This window comes from Parasteatoda tepidariorum, chromosome 7, assembly GCF_043381705.1.
Source record: "Parasteatoda tepidariorum isolate YZ-2023 chromosome 7, CAS_Ptep_4.0, whole genome shotgun sequence".
Classification (NCBI taxonomy): Eukaryota; Metazoa; Arthropoda; class Arachnida; order Araneae; family Theridiidae; genus Parasteatoda; species Parasteatoda tepidariorum.
In genome coordinates this window covers 11538304-11556988 of record NC_092210.1, presented here as the reverse complement: position 1 = coordinate 11556988, position 18685 = coordinate 11538304, and positions in this window count along the sequence as shown.

Here is an 18685-nt window from a genome sequence, read left to right as displayed (position 1 = left end):
AGATAGAACGTATTTATGGTAGAAAAGGAAAGACATTTTTCGAAAAAAAAAATCAATCTGGATTTTTTGAGAAAAGATATTATTTTAATAATATTTTTAATTTAGAAAGCATTCAATTGCAAACAAATATTTGTTTGCTTTATTCTTTGATTTTGCTGATGCCAAGAAATAATTAATGTTAATGAGTAATTAAAATTTTAGTTTCAATTAATGCACTTTTCAGTTTAATAATTTTAGAAAAAAGGTAACAAATAACCAGCCATTTATTTTTAATTAATCACGATACACCTGCTACGAAAACCTGGAGATTCTTGTTTTACATAATTCATTTTTAATTTTGACATTTTTCTCAAGCTGAAGTGACAAAAAAGTTTTTCTTCTTCTTTCACCTTGTAACGAGGAATAATTTTCTTTTCATTTTAACATCGTAAGAAGCTTCGTGAAAGGAAAAGTTTTTAAAAAAAGAAATAGGTAATACCGTAATGATGAATGATAGTATAAGAAGTTTAAAGTTTTCTCCACATTTACATGTTCAAATAAGCTCTAGCTGTTGTTTTCTTTCTTGAAAAAATTCAGGTAGGCTCACTTTTTCAGTAATAATATAAACGACTTTATAAATTTAGGCAACTCGCAATGATATATTTTTTGTTCTCTTTTATCTTTTTTGTATATACAGGATTGTTTAAAATAGCTTAAAGTTAATTTAAAAAAAAATATAAGCTTCATCTATAATGTATTTCATACTAAAACAAAAGTTTTTGTGCAAATTTAAAAACTTATTTTATTGGTGCTAAAGAATAAAATTATTATTTCGAAGTGTAACCCTCAAAATAGGATTTTAGTGGAAGGGAATTGTTTTAATCTACCTTATCAGAATAAGATAATCAGGATTGTTGAAAAAGGCTCAAAATTAATTAAAAAAGGAAAGCTTCATCTATAATGTATTTCATGCTGAAACAAATGTTTTTCATGCAAATTAAAAAACCTATTTTGTTTATGATAAAGTATAAAATTATTCCTTCGAAGTGTAACCCTCAAAGTAAGGTTTTAGTGGAATCGAATTGTGTTAACTATACCTTATCAGAATAAGATAATCAGGATTGTTGAAAAAGGCTCAAAATTAATTAAAAAAACGGAAAGCTTTATCTAATATGTGTTTCATGCAGAAACAAATGTTTTTTAATTCAAATTTAAAAACCTATTTTGTTGTTGATAAAGTATAAAATTATTCTTTGGAAGTGTAACCCACAAAATAAGGTTTTAGTGGAATCGAATTGTGTTACCGATACCTTATCAGAATAAGATAATTAGGATTGTTGAAAAAGGCTCAAAATTAATTAAAAAAACGGAAAGCTTTATCTAATATGTGTTTCATGCTAAAACAAATGTTTTTTATGCAAATTTAAAAACCTATTTTGTTGGTGATAAAGTATAAAATTATTCTTCTGAAGTGCAACCCTCAAAATAAGATTTTAGTGGAAGGGAATTGTTTTAACTATACCTTATCAGAATAAGATAATCAGGATTGTTGAAGAAGGCTCAAAATTAATTAAAAAAGGAAAGCTTTATCTAATATGTGTTTCATGCTGAAACAAATGTTTTTCATGCAAATTTAAAAACCTATTTTGTTGGTGATAAAGTATAAATTATTCTTTTGAAGTGCAACCCTCAAAATAAGTTTTTAGTGGAATGGAATTATTTTAACTATAGTTTATTGAGCTCTTAATTCTCATGCACATACCTCAACATTATTTTAGATCTTGGTTAAACCTTAAATTAATTAACTAACATTTAAAATTATCTACTATTTCGTAAAAAAGTATTAACATTTACTTTAAGTTTTAATTTTTCTTCAGTTTTTCTGGAAAAGTTTATTTTAAGTACATTTTCCATTGGACTTTAACCTTTAAATGCTCCTTTTAAGTGTGCTTCAGGAAGCAAAGAAAAAGAATGGAATCACAGCTTGAGCACTTTTAAATCAAAGTAAAGCTTTTATCTCATTATATTGTAAAAAATTTCAAAGTCTACTTTCGATTTGACAAAAATGTTTCTGAAAATCTGAGAGATCTTTATTTAGTAGTTTGTTTTCGATCAATTGGGAAACATTATTACAATCGTTGAATGGTTATTTGCTTTATTGTGTCAATGTATGTACATATAAAATTTCATTAAAATCGGTCCAGTAGTTCCAAAGATAATCGACCAAGTCTGAAAATTCTCTTAACTTCTTACACTAGTGTATTATATTCTTTAACTGACTTGTTTAGTTATTTCATAATAAAAACCAATTTTTTCTATGAAATAACTGAATACACTTTAAGGGTAACACATATAAGCGCTGAATTTGGTATTGACTTGAAATAAAGTATTTATTCACGAAATTTTTGGAGTGGTATTACAACACAATTTTTAGAACGCAATCGATTTTGCTTCACGACTGAATTGGGAAGAAATAATACATTATAAAAATATCAGACTAAAAATATGATTAAATACAATTAAAAAAGAGTAAATCAAGTTTAATTCTTTGAATTTTTAAAATATAAATTTCATCTAATTTATGAATTATTGTCCTCTAAACAACCGATTTCTAATTTAAAATCACTACTTTCCTGTTATTACTTAAAGCTCGGGATTCGGAAAGTTGTATTCATTAAGTGAAAAAAATAATAATTAACACTAGATTTCCCAAGGATGTCATTTTGACTGCTTTTTAATTTCAATTAGAAAAACAATGATGTATATATTGACACAATTTCTTAGAATTTTGTGACTTTTTGTACAACATATAATTGTTTTTATTGTTAATATCTACTAATAACTTGTTATATAACTGTAAATAATATAAAAAATATTAAAAATTAATTTTAAACTAATATCTTTACACATTAGTTATTCTTTCACTATCCAGTCATTTTTACTGCTTTTTGGCAATGTAGATATTTACTAAGTTTCAGTCCTTCTATTGTTAAAATGAAAAAAAAATTATTTTAAATGTATAAATTCTTCAAAGCATGAATTTTTGCCTAGCAATTAACACTGATTTTATTTTCCACTTTCCACGCTAAACTTAAAATACAATTTTTAGGTAGTGATATTCTGCTAGAAAAGTGTTACGTTAGTTTGATATTTTAGAAAAATAGCTAAATGTTAATTTACTTCAAAATTTTAAATGTGATTTGCAAATGTCAAATATTTTTTCTTCAGTTTTTGCTTCTAATCCCTATACACACAACAAAAGTAAATGATAAATAAACTGTTTTTCTGTGAGCTGAGAGTGCGTAACTCATGTAGTAAATATACATTTAACGTGAAATGCTAAACAAAAAAGTAGCTAAAGAATCAAAATTAATTTTAAAATAAATGAATAAACATAATCGCAATGGCTAACACAATAAATATATTGTCACTGAGGGATTTAAATATAAACCTGTATCAAATACATTTTTAAGTACATAACTAGAGATATCTTGGAAAAAATACTACAAAAATGCCAAAATAACAATTGTTTGATAGAATTAGTGCGAAGATATTACTGAAAATGCGCTTTTTATTTAAACGAAATGTTTGTAATGAAGCTATTGTATTGATTCTATTATTGCACGTAAATATATGTTATCAATGAACAAACACACAATAAATGATTAAATGAAGAGAAAAAAACTATAACACCAAAAATATATGTTAAAAAATGCTGTGAAAATTTTTAGTGTGTCTCAACACGAAAAACTATGGCTATGTACCAAAATTTATATTACTCCACAGTTTTTAGAGTGTAGACGCAGAATAGTGCCTGAAAAATATAAGTTACACTATAAATAAAGTTTAAGTTAAGTTAAAGAAATAAAGTTTTCTAGCTATTGATAAATTATTCAAGTTAGTATTGATAAATTATTCAGGTGAAGTAAAATGAACTGTAAAATTTGCATAAAAATATATGTTGCCAATGAAGAAAAACACAATAAATGATTAAATATTAAAAAAAACTATAACAGCAAAAAATAAAAGTAAAAAAAAGCAGTAAAATTTTTTTGCGTATCTCAACACCAAAAATGATGGTAACTACTTAACACCAAAATTTATGTTATTCTAGAGTTTTTAGGTGTGGGAATTGAATGGTGCTGAAAAATATAAGTTACACTATAAATAAAGTTTAAGTTAAGTTAAAGAAATAAAGTTTTCTAACTATTGGTAAATTATTTCGGTGAAGAAAAATAAAGAACTGAATAAATTAAATTCTTTTTTAAAGTTCTCTTCTCATCATTAGAATATAAAGCGACATCATTAAAAATTATGCATATTTTTGTTAGTTACATGTTTAAAAGTTTGGGAAACTAATTACTTTTTTGCTTATTAAAATAAAAGCTGCTGTAGACAGATTTGACATTTCTTTTTACTGTACGTTCATTATCAGTTCTCGGAAAATAGTTCGATTAAATTAAAAAATGTATGTAAGTAAAGAAAAGTTGAAAAGACGTAAAAAACAGTATCATTAAATTCAACTTCAGGGAGAATGTAAGGAATTGTTTATTAAAAGGAATATATGGTATCATTTCAAATAAACTTTCATTGATTACTTCTATAATTATTATTTTAAATCTTAGATGTAGTACAATTAGAGCCCTGTCTAGTACTATTAGAGAATAATTAGTACATCTAGTACTATATTTACTATTAGTGCTATTACAGATAGAATGTAATTGTACTGCTACTATTTAACAATTAATTAGTAGTAGTAGTACAATTGGATATGCACAATAAGTATATTTGTTAAACATCAAAAATTCGACAATACTGGGCAGTTTTAATATATAAATTGTGGCAAGAGATTTTAAACAGACCTTTGATATTGATAAGTACCAAATAAAATAGTTTGAGCGCTGTATATTTTCACTGTCGTTAGTCAGCCTCGAGTAGCAGCATTATGCGATATGAAACTGAATATTGTTGATCTTTAATTTGGTGGGATGTTCTACTAAAAGCGTGTTTTGCTTAATCTAATAACGCAAAGCCACCGGTAAGGACAAAAATAAGAATTATTTTCTATGTAGTAATTGTGGGTGCATGATTTCGCACCGTTGTTCAGGGCTGATTCATTAATTGATTACTATTTCCGTTGTACAAAGGGCAGGTATTCAGCTAGTGGAAAATAAAACCGAAATATACGAAATGTTGGAAAAATTCATGCTAAAAAATCTTATTCAATCTAATACAGCATTGGTAGGCATATTGAGGGTACCGAAGAGATGAGTAGAAAGTAGAATTTAGTCATATTTTTGCGAATTTAAAACCAACAACAGCATCAGACTGCATCTTAGTCGCAAATTGTTTAAAAACGTCCCCATTAAAAATTATATTATTTGAAGACTTGGCAGAAATGTTTCTTTTGCCTGCACCTGACCGTAGAATAGAAATTTGTTTTGCATTTAAAAATGTCACATTGCACTATCTTCAACTTATATCGTAAAAAACACAATGATTTTACAAAAATTTATAATCGTTCAATAAAAGGTAAAAAATGGTTTTGGAAAAAAAAAATCCTTCAAAATTTCAGCATACCTTGTAGATGGATGAGGGAAAAAAGCAAAAATTCTTATCACGCTTTCATAGATAAATAAAAACATGTTTTTTTCGGCATTTGAAAATGAATAAAAGCTCTTTATTATGTTAAGATTTGTTAAAAACATCATTAAACAAGTATAAAAAGACGTACATCTTTTTTTTTAAAAATAATTCTAACCTTAAAAATGAATTCATTACTTCTTTTTTCTGTATTTAAGACCTTGAAAAAGCTTTACAAAAGGAATTTTCCGCAAGTTATGAGCTTTAAATTTCATTTGCACAAGATGCATGAAAAAGAAGGAAAAAAATAAAGCTAACATTAAAGGTTTTTTCTTCTAACAGAATTACTTTGAGGGCAGTGTTGAAATACGCAATTGATAAAATTTTTTTCGTTTATTTTAATTGAAAATACTCATCAAAACAAAATCTTCTGAATTAAGTTTTTTTTTCATTTCTTAAGTATAACGAAGGAAATTAATTTTTCGAATAAAATTTAGTAGCAAAAAGTTACTATACATATGTTTATGTTTATTATTACTTTAAAAACTTTGTTTTCAATAATAAGGAAAACTTAAAAAACAGTAACAATTCAACAAATTTTTTCTATAATTGTTCGATCAATTAAGCAACTACAAAAAAATTTCTTAATTACCCCCAGAGACAAAGCTAACAATAATAATGTAACTAAGAATCTTCTGCAAAAAATTCTATGTTGAACTTTTAAATACGGAGTTAAAAAATAGTAAAAATTTAAAGCTTAATACTTTAAATAACAATATTATCATCAAAATTTTAGCTTTATATAAGAGGTTAAAAATTAAAATTAGCAATACACAATTTCCTTACTTAATTATTAGTCTAAAATTTCATAAAATTTCTATAACATTTAGAACAATCGCATGTGGGTCCAATTCCTACCTAACTAAATCTTTCACCATTTTCTCTAATTATTTAAATTATTAATAATATTATTAAAGAAGGTTTTTTTTGGATTATCACTAATAAGCAACTGATTTTAAAATTTATTAAACAAAATAAAATTATTTCTATTGCGACTTTCGATTTCCAGGATCTTTTCAATAGCATCTCCTTTTTTAAACCAAAAGATGTTCGTTTGAGTTATTACTATGATTTTAAAAATATCCTTAGTTACGATTTTGATTCTTTTGAAATTCTAATTAATTTTTATCTTTTTAATAATTATCTTAACAATGAAAACATATTTTTATTCATTTTGATAGAATACCACAAGGATCTAAATTTTCATCTCTCTAAGCTAACTCATTTTTACACTATTATGAAAAAAATTATACTCTTAGTATTAAATTTGTTTTCAGATTTATCGATGATTTAATTATCTTTAATTTTCAAGATTATACAATTTTATTAAATGATATTTACCCAGAGGAATTAATCTTGCTTTGCAATAATGATGATAATATTAAATTTTACATTTTTGATTTGGGTATTAAAAAGGAAGAAAATATCTGCTTTGTTGATTTATACGGTAAAAGAAATGGTTTTACTTTTAATATAAAGAAGCTAATTACTTGGGATTTTAATTTTTTAAAAAACACCTTTTTAAATACCATTTTCAATCAAATGAATAGAATTTAAAGATTATGTAATAATGCTTATTTATTCACAAAATGAATAGACAAACTCTTTCAAAATTTGATAAAAAGAACAATGGATACCCAACTAAAGTAATTAAATTCAATATAAAATCATTGATTTAATTGTATGTTATTATCAATAAATTTACTAACACTTCTTCATTAATTTATATTTTAACCATGCGCAAATCCAATTTGGGTAAATCTGTGGCTAAAAATCTGAGCAAAATAGGCAAATCCATGGCTAAAAATCCGTGCAAAACGGGCAAATCATGTTTCTCTCTCTCACACACTCTCTCTCTCTCTCTGTTTTAAATAAATGTTAATTTTCTAAAAATTATTAAAATTGTATAATTAAATATCTACTTTAAATTATCCAGTATAATATTATTACCTTTCGCACATCCATTTTCGAGCCTATTCTTGGTAAGTAACAAATCAAAAGCACTTCAGTGCGTTAAACGTGCCATTAAAAAATCCCTCTGTTTACGCTTCTAACTCCATTTGCGCTTCTGTTTTCTCATTTTGCAGTTCGGCATTCTTATGACGAAAATATTTTAAATCATTCTTGAAAGATTCTGGTACTTATGAGTTCATTTGAAATCGCTGATCGAATTATAGAAATCTTTTTGTGTTTCGTTCTGTATTTTTTTTTAACATTTTATTTTCTGTTTTTTGGCATGATATATTTTTACTTAATACGTTCTATATGGTTTCAATTTTTTTGAGTGCTTCTCACAGTATTGTATTGATACATTTTGCTTTGACCATATTGATACCATATTAGAAAGCACTCATTTATATATTTTCATTTTTGTTTTGTTTTTCAGCTATTTAATTTATAAATATACATATATATCTTAAATGTTTTTTAAAAATATTTTGTATTAATTTTTTTTTCTCTTTTATTTATTATTTTCCATGTTTTCTTTATATTTTTAACGTATTTTGTGAATTCTCTTGCAGTTAAGGCGCAGTTAATAAAACTTATTATTTTCTTAATTTTCTTGATTTTTCTCTTTATCCGTTTTGTCTCGATATTTCGGAAATAGAGATTACTAAGAACATACTAAGAACATACTTTATTACTCGTGAACTATGCAATAAAAAATTAAATTAAATTAAAAAATATATATAATAAATAACGTGATATATATAATAGATAACGGATGAAAAAATGCAATAGATTCAGACATCTAAGTTATTTAAAGCGATGCACCATAAAACCATAAAATCTATCTAACGTTGTACGATAAAACATATCCTAAAATTCCACATGCTTTTCTGACTCAAGATAAAATGGCTTAAATAAAATCATAGTTTTGTCAATTTTATCCAACTATCATTATTTTTTTTGAACCTAAAAAAATATTTAAAAATCCTCTTTTCTGTAACCAATTATAATTCAGTAAACTTACATTGATAACTTATATTCAAAAAGTTGAAATCGAATGAAAAAGCGGTTTATTTTTTTCCTCACATTTCTGTAAACAAGACTTTAAATATCGGCTTCGAATGCTAACTTTGCTGTGATGTTTTCATTATTTAATGTCAAAATTAAAAGTAAAAATAATTCTAACGTTACCACTAGATTCTAAGAAGTCATCAATGCTCGTTACATTGACAAAATATTTTCAAAAGTTAAGATAAAATTGTTAATAATAAATTTTGTGGCTGCTGGAGGGTTCAGCTCCAGCTTACTATCGCTCGCCAACCCTCAATAATTACTACGCATATATTTTTTGTTTGATTTGCAATAAATTATTTTATCATAATTTTTTACAGTGTGGCATAAAACATTTCTCTCTACAAAAGTTAAAACTATTCAATGTAATTTTAAGTAGCAAAATAGAAAATGGGTGCAAACTCTGTCGAATAACTCCTGAGAAATTGAATTTTTTTTAAAAAAAGACTTTTTCAAAATCTGATTTCTGAGAAACTATGAGACCGATTTTGTTCACACTTTATAATTCGCTATTAAAAATTGCATGCTCCAAATTGATGTAAGAAATTGTTTTGACTATTATTAAATAAAATAATAAAAAATAATACTTAATTTTTTATACTTAAATTACATTAATATAATACTTAATTTGATTACTTAAAGTTATATTTTGCATGCGATTTAATACGAATTTTATGATTGTGTGCAAAATTCTTTCAATTCGATTTATAAGTTTATCAGATATGGTGAAATATGCCAAATGTAAAATTAATGATAAGGAGCTCAAACTTAGAACCGTTCTCTTTACCAAACTATTGGTACTATATTTCCCAGATTGAGGCTAACCCCTATAATTTGGGAAATAGAAATCCGAATCCGTCCAAAAAGGTATGTTTAACCAGAGGAAGTACATTTTTGCGTCTGATTTCGAAATTTAAAATATCGTCTGCACGATTTAATTACCATATTTGAAATCAATCTCTCGAACCATTAAGTCCTAGAATGTGAGGATTCAATCATTAGATCTAAAGTTATTTAGAGTGATTCGTTTATTTTCTAGCTCACTTAACACCAAATGTGAAAGCTTCTTTTTCTATCCTTAGATGAAATTATATCAACGATGTGCCTGATTTATGTATGAAAATGAAAATGGTTCGTTACTTACTATTTTTGTAATCTAAAAACCGTCAAGTTTTTAGTGAATTATCAGAGATCTCGTCTTCTAATGCTTCTAGAGCTTTGAAACTTTGGGAAGGTAGATAAAGTTTTTTCCCCTTTTATGTCGCTAAAGTTGCCAAGACTACCAATATGGTCATCAAGTTGATGCTCTATTGCTGAAGAGAGATAATTCCCTTTGCATACATGTTTTATGGTGTTGTGTTAAAATACGTTAAGTTGCCAAATTGATATATAGATTTTTAGAAAAATCATGCGTGGTAAACAAAAGTTGATTGCAGGTTCAGAAATGAAGCAGGTTCATAAAAACCTATTCTCATCTAAAGAACATTTTTCCTGTTGTGCAGTGTAGTTTTATTTCTGAGCCACAGCTTTAATTTTTTAAAGCTCCATTTTCAGTTCATTCACCGTTTATATTCTCAAACAAATTTTTTAAAAAGTACATCAGTATTTTTTTGCAAAATCATTTAAACTTCATAATTAATTTTCTCAATTGACACTATACAGAAAAATAAATGAAATAGGGTAAATAACAAATAATAAAAAAGGAAAAAGGGCAAAGTTTGATGCGAGTTATTTAAATTAGTGAACTAATTATTAGTATCTATTTTATTTAGTGTTAAATCTACTGTAACCATCAAATATTCTTGCTTGAACTCATAATACAATTATTAAATATTAAACATCGTAAGAATAAATTTGTAGTAATTTGTAATTATTTGAAAATAAGACACAAAGGAAGAAAAATATCATTGAGTTCAAGGATTAAAACAACAGGATATTTTCGTGAATATAACAATTGCCGCAACTTATTTCATATTTTCGAAATACTGTTTGTTTGCTGCTTAGAAATAAATTCAGTTGCTCAGAAGCCAATGAGATTAAGTTCCTGCTTGATTCGCACCAATTCGCTTCAAAATTACTCGCATAAAAGCATTGCATGAAGCGAAGGGTTTAGAATAAAAAAGGTTTAAGTCGAAGATGCTTTTAATCATTTTGACTTATAAGTGATTTATTTAATCATTACCTTTATCTAGGGAGTAAAATTAATGCTTGTTGTAGGGTGATAGCAACAAGAAATTATCTTTTAATATAAATTCTGCGCGGTTAAGCGTAAACAAATTATTTATTGAATATATTAATATCAGATATCTGCTGCAATGTTAATAAAATTTGGAAGATAAAATGCAATGCAGCTAGCTAATTAATTTTTCAAGATATGAAAGCTGCATGTGACTTAAGCGCAATATTAATCTTTCTATATTAAAAACGCAATCTGGGAGTTATAAGTTATTCATGTTCATCTGGTTAAAGAAATATTGTATTTTAAAATTTATTAAGAGACTTCAATAAAGATTTTTATGACGTTAAAAGCTACAAGAATTAATTAAAAAAAATTAGTGGACACTTTAAAACAAAAAATCATAATTTTAATCAGCTTAAATTTTTAAAGACTTGTAGTTTGTTTTTACGATCTTTCAATTTTACTATTTCAAAATATTATTATAGAATAGAATCCTCAATTTATTCTATAATATTATTCTATTGTACAATGTGCAGAAAATGGCTAAACATTGTTTAAAACAACTGAAAATTGTTTAAAGAAGAATTTGTATCATTTGATTTCTGGAACGGTACAACCTTATTTTTGTTAAAAGGAATATTTTTGAGCGTTTGATTGCCTTTCATTTTTTTATTTTATAAAAAGCATATTTGCGATTGTTTGAGAAAAAGACAAATTTTATTCAATAACTCATTGATCACAAAACAAAGTATATTAATTTACAGCCAAACCTGTTTGCAGATCACTTAAAATAAATCTAATAATCAAGTTCCAAACAGGAAAAAGAAAACAAATGAAACCTTTTTTTATGAGTTGATCTTTTGCCTAAATGGACCATCACGTTCTAGTGTCACATGTGGTCAGTATACATTGCCTAAAAAAAATTAAAATGTTTCGGTATTAAACTATGACTGTGACCGCCGAATGTGACGTGCGGTCAGTAATACTTTTCATCAATGCCGTACGATTCTGCAAAAATGATTAAAACTGCTGCTTTCAATTCAAATAAAAAAAATGGTGCGGAGTGCTCAATCAAGACATTATATTGCTTCTTTACAACGTACGTCAATATTTTGTTGGTATATCTCACAACAATTGAACAATTTGGTTAAGAGGAGTTGTGTTAACCTTGCATCTTCAGGCTACTACTCGAAACTGAAGCGTGATATTGGATTGACCACAATTGGATTGGCTTTTTGACCATAATAACGAAAGAAAAACGGTGTTTAGATATGGTTGTCATCAACGACGGCACTTTTTAAAAAAAATATGTATGCAAATGAGCTTCCTGGTATTACAAATATATGAATAAATGTGGTATCTATGTAAAAAAACAACCCCCGAAGTGCTTTTTCACGTAAAAATAAATTTCGTTTTGAAAAACCATTTTTCATGCTAGGTTTATCAAAACAGTACTTACTTTCCAGGCACACCTCGTACAGAGTAACAAATGAATGATGTTCCATAGTAACTGTCCTTAATTTGAAATTATACAGCGGCCTAGGCCAATAGGCCCATACGCCAAATACAATGGATCATTAAAATAGGTAAAATAGGCCTTATATAAATAAAATACAAAAATTATATATATATAAAATACAAAAATTATTAACCCTTACATAAATAAAATACAAAATTTATATATATATAAAATACAAAAATTATTAACCCTGAGACAACCAGTAAAAACTGAGTGAGCTGTGAGCCAGAGCTGGTGGACCCCTCCCATCGTCATTGATGACAAAAAATCCAACACTTGCACCAAAAACAGCCGTAAATACAACTCATAAAACCACCAAAAGGTGAAAGGGTAAAATATCATAAATGAATATAGTGCTAAAGTTGATAGGTCAAAACTGAGACAAAATCACAGATGTATACACTTGCCAATAGGGCATTGAAAGGATCCAGGCAATCAAGCCAGCTTGAATCATGCTGGTAGGTAGAACCAAAATAGTGAGGGTGAAGTAGTAACAGGTAGTTAAAATGAAGAACAACAAGTAATGCACAGTAAATTCAATTAAAGTACAAAAAAAAATACAGAGGATAAAATACCAATAGATACTAAAAGGTAAGAGCTAAAAGGGGGTGTATAACAATCTAAAAACCGTGTATAAAATACAATCGCAATGTAAAATACCAAATGTATTAAAATCCAAAGGTTGTAAACAAACCTAAAGCATGTATAAAATGCAAAGTCAAGTTAAAACACTATTGTAACTGTCCTTAATATATACTTTTATAAATTTCCCAAAAGTAAAGTAAAAAAAGTATCTACGATAAGGTTTGAAATATAATATTTAACATTTGATGCTCGTAAACATAAATTTTCATATTTTTGTTTTAAATTGAGTAATTAATTATGATGCATAAAATAATAATGCATACAATCAATTGAATAATTAATTTTGAAAATTACAATCAGTTATCCCCGTATTTCGAGAATTGTATCAAGAAATAAAAATATTTGCTGAACTAGCTGAATATAAAAGAACAAAAATGCAAATTCTTGTGCTTTACGAACTATTTCTACATTCGTAAACAGCTACGCGAATTTCGTTTGAAATATTCATTTTATTCACAAACAAAGGTAACAGGAAATCACCATGCGATCAAATATTCAAGTTCAACACTTTAGAGAAGGAATTGCTTTTAGATAACTTTATTTAGGAGAATCAGTCATTTTTATTCATGCAAAATCAGAAAAGCATTTCAGATTAAAGTATCTAAAATAAATAGGAAAGAATAAATAGCTGGAGGATCGTAAACTTAGTAAACCTTATGCATAATTCCTGTATAAATTTGTTTCGTTTCAGAGGAAACTCAAATAAGTATCATTATCCTCAATTTTTAACTTTCATGATATTCAGTTAGAATATATAATGCCATACTGCTGCAAAATCTTAACCGAAAATAATATTAGAAAACTAGAGTTTCATTGCATTTTATTTTAATTTCATATCCATTTTATTTTAAGATTAACTAAATATATTTTTAAACAAAATTTTAAGTGTTTTATTCGTAATTAATATTTCTACAGTGCATGTAGATATGAAAAATGTTTTCATTTGAACTTATTTCTGCAACTGGGGATACTTTTTTGGGGATACTGGGGATACTAAATTTCAAAGGTTGGCTTTAGAACTGAATTGAGTTTTGTTTGATTTTTATGCTATTAGTTATATGTTTTTGTGGAGTTTTGCAAAAAAGGGAGGGAAGTTGCGTTGTGTTTAAAAGTTGTTTTTAAGTTAGTTTAAAATCTATAGCATATGTAAGATGATTTTATCATAGATATATACGTTTTAAAACTTTGATCACTGAACTCGTATTTTTAACTTTATTGCCTAAGGATTTAAATATAACTCAAAAAGTTTATATGGCTATTTAATTTCATTGATTATTTTTCAATTGAGTTTTTTTCATACACAATTAAGTTTAGTTCTGTTTTCTGTTTAATTTATTCCCAAAACTTTCACTTTTATTTTTAATAATAATTGTTTAGAGCAGTATATGTATAGTGGACAGAAAAGGAACACTCTGAATAACCATTGATCTAACGATCGATTTTTTGCGTACTGAGAATCAATCTGTATGATTCGAAGATTTACCTCAAATATGTTACATAATTAGTGCTTGTATTACAAAATCAGATATAAAAACATACTTGATTTTGGACAGATTTGGATTTTTGACCCTCGAAATATGGAAGACAATCTAGAAAATATGGTTCCAATCGAAAATATGGTCGAAAGTTTGGACCACTGAATTATAATTAAATTTTTTGAGTATTTCGCATAACTCGAGAACTTTTAAAGTTAATTGAAAACTTTTTGCTCACAATTCAAAATTCGCTTTTCCAAAAATAATTTCATATAAACGAAAAACTTATAATTATGAGTTATTATTTTACTATTATTTTATTTAATAATAGTTGATAAATTTTAAATTGTACGGTATAAAATTTTTTAAATCCTTTTTACCCATTGGCGGTTAAGGAAAGGAGTAAAATTAGGAGAATGTTTTTATCAATACACTATTTCCAAATCTAATATCATGAAAAAAAAATCGTTTTGCTATGCGGAGAAGACTGCAGGTTAAAATACGACTTTTTACGTGCAGAACAGTCAGTGGGTTAAAACATTTAAATGAGACATTTTTATAGGGCGAAATATAAAATTTGAGAGCAATCGGTTGAAAAGTTCTTGAGAAATTGAATTTTAAAAATATCATTTTTTTAAAATTTGATTTTTCAGGAACTATTCGATGGATTTTGTTCGAAATTTGTAAGTAATAATTTATAAGTCAGAGAGTTTCTTTTTTGCGTTAAGGGCATTTATTTTAGTTTTTTATTATTACATAAACAAACGAACATAAGCCGAACATGGAACTCTTATTGTTAAATTATTAGTAAAATACTGCAGGTGATTGGACACATATTACATCAAGCAAACAAAAAATGGTAAATATTTAAAATAGTAACATAATTAAAATGATGACTAAACTAACGAATATTAAATATTAAATGTGATTTCTTTATGGAAACTAGAAAACTGAAAATGTTATAGAAAGCAGGCGTTGTTCAACATTTGTACTTAATTTTTATTTCACAAACAAATGAACACGAATCGTGATTAGTCTAGGTATCAGCAAACATTGAAAATTATAGTGAATAAAAAATCAATTGGAATTTTTAACTTGATTTTCACGAAAACAGAATCACGATTGCAAATCAAATTTTCTTACAAGCTAAGAATGAGCTTTATCGGAAATAATTATTTCTTTTAAGGAACACTGTATGTTAAACAATTCACTCTAATATCCAGCCGTTACATAAATAAATGATGATGAAAATAAATAGGATACATATTAAGCTTAATGTTAATGCTTATCCAAATATCTTAACCAAACTAAACAATAAAGTATTACTTTCTGCTACGCATTAAATTTTTTTTTCAAAGTGACCACTTCTGGCCTTAATTCACATCTGGAAACTTTTTTTACAAAGTTTTCTATAGGCCACCACTCACTCACCGATGTTTGGTCCGAAACTTTTGTTATTTTTTCAGGACTGACAGAGTCTTTTAAAAATAGGTACACTTTTTTTTCTGCAGATGGATCAAGCGAAACAAAGGAAAACAAATAATAGATTCTAGTCTGGTAATTTATGTGGCTATTTTTGCGCTGAAAGAAAATCAGAAAAACACATTTTATACAGTTATCCAGTACCTCTAACATTTCTGTTGTATGATTCATTTTTGGCTACTAAAAAAAATCTGCTAGAACATAAAATCTTTCAGAATGAATTTATGATACGTTACAAAAATATTTGGTTATAAACTTTTTCCACGATATTTCTTAACACCCAGTCCCTACTGAGAACAGATAAAAGAAGCATGTGCTTATTACAATTCTTATAGATGCCATGCTTGAAGCATGTAGTATTAGTGACGTAATTAGCAATTGAAATATTCTAATATATTATTATAAATAATGATAAATGACAAAATGCGTATTTTGCCATATTTTTTTAAAAAAGTGATAATAGCTCTTCCTTTTCGTAAGCATTAAGCAGCAACGAGCTATTTCGCTTTGCACGGTGGAGTAGCCCATCCATTCTACTCAGTTTTGATGCCACTCAAATTTATTTTCTTTAAGGAGATTTAGATAGACTTTTGAGCATAGATCAGAATAATATGCACTTAAAATTGATAAATGACACCATAAATGGCTTTTGTCCATAAATTATAGCACGAAGTTTATGGGCTTTATGGAGGAGATATTCAATATATGGGCAGAAACCCATAGATTATAAATTAAGTCCTCGGATATTGTAACTGGGCAAGTATGAATCATTGATCTACTTTGATACGTCATTCTCTAGTCTTGTTTGAAGGAAACCTGGTATGATGATTATTTTATAGAACGATTTCCAGATTCCTCGAAGAATATGCGGAGAAACCGAATTCTCGAAATTGATGCATGGATTTGTATATATCATCCCGAAAATAGAATGGACTACATTTAACAGTGAAGATGAATGATGAATTTAAAATGAATACATTTCTAAACATATAATGCAACATGAAAAGTAGAAGTTTAAGAAGATTATATAATCTATCATTTTTATGGTATTTAAAGCTTCAGATGGAATGTATTAAAATTTGGTTTAAGAATATAATTATCCTATGTCTCTTTTGCCTAAATTTGTATTGTTTTCGAAGAATTCATTTATTTATAAATGCAGTGCCAGTTTACAAATATGATATATACATAAAAAAAGCAAAAAAGAATAAACGAAAAGAATAAAATAAAAGATTAAAGCAGAAAATTACGAAAAATAACAATGCTTAATTTACTGCGCATAAGCTGCAAGTACATAGAATCTATAAAATTAGTAAAAAACACGAATAAGGCGTGGAATATGTATCATTTTATTAAAGAGAGGAAGAAAAAGTATTAATAAATAAAATATTTTTAAAAATATTTAAAATTTAAAGAAAATAAAAAGATGGATGGAATTCTTATTCGCTTATTGAATTCTCATTTGCTTATGCCAGCTAAATAAATATTTTCAAGTATATCTTAAATTCACTACTAAATGATCACGTAGAATTTGATGTATTTTATTCAGAAGAAATTCCAGTATTTCCTACACATGCTCTTAAATTTTATTTTTAATATAATTCTTTTTTAAATATTAGAGTCACAGATGCTGCATCAAATAATAACGCAAAATTCTAAAATATTTTTTCAGACCAGTGGATTTCAATAGCGTTTTTCTTTTTCAGCTGCTTCAGCTTGGCAATTCCTTTTGAAGAATTCTTGACACTCTTTTGGTCTTTTACGCGAAAGAACTTTTCTTTTGATAAAAGCTTTTTGAAGTTTTTTTTTGCTAAAATAGTTCGTGATTTGACTAAGAGATGACCAAATATGAGGGGCACTCATGGAAATTGCCACATCAAATGCCTTAACAGTCCTGCATTTAAAGTGAAGTTATGGATTAAATATATTTAAAAGCAGGTTTTATAATATTCTTCAATATTCATTTGGTATCTAAAAAGTCTAAACTAAGGTTAATTAACCTTCTTACATAGATGGGACACCGGTATTTCTCTTATATGTTTCTTCTGACCCTCAAATTACAAGAAATTTTGGTACTTTTTAATAATAAAAAAACAGTCTAATAGTTAAAAAAAAAATTCTAGATTTTTGGAGCTATATTTGTACTGAAAATAAAATTCAAAAAAATAAGCTTGAAAAATTTTTTTTCTATTCATTTTTAAAAAATTTATGAACTATTGATTTTGTAAACTAAAAAAAATTAATTAATTATGAATGACTGCTTTCTTTGCACTGCAAAAATGTGCAAATTTTAAAAAGTAAGTCGTGTTTGGAAGATTTTACGTTTAGCGCAGAAAGAGATTTCGGTGTTTCATGTTGTATTTCATAGCCACAAATTTTTGAAATGTTAAATACAATATTTTTTTACATATTTTGACATGACTTAACTTAATAATATTGCTAACTTAATAGAAAACTTAATATTGCTAAAGGCATAAACTTTTACGATATTCAAATTCTTTTGAACATCTCGTAGAAAACTTCATTTATTCTACTTATTTAATATTGTTGAAGGTGGCATAATATTATATTGTTCAAGTTTGCACCATATTAATGTTGCAGCAAGCTTAACATTGTTCAAGTTTGGCAGAATATCAGAGAAGTTGCACAAAACTTAATATTGTTCAAGGTGGCCAAAGATTAATATTGTAGAAAACTTAATATTGTTCAAGTGTGTAAGGATAATAGGGTTTGAAATTTTAC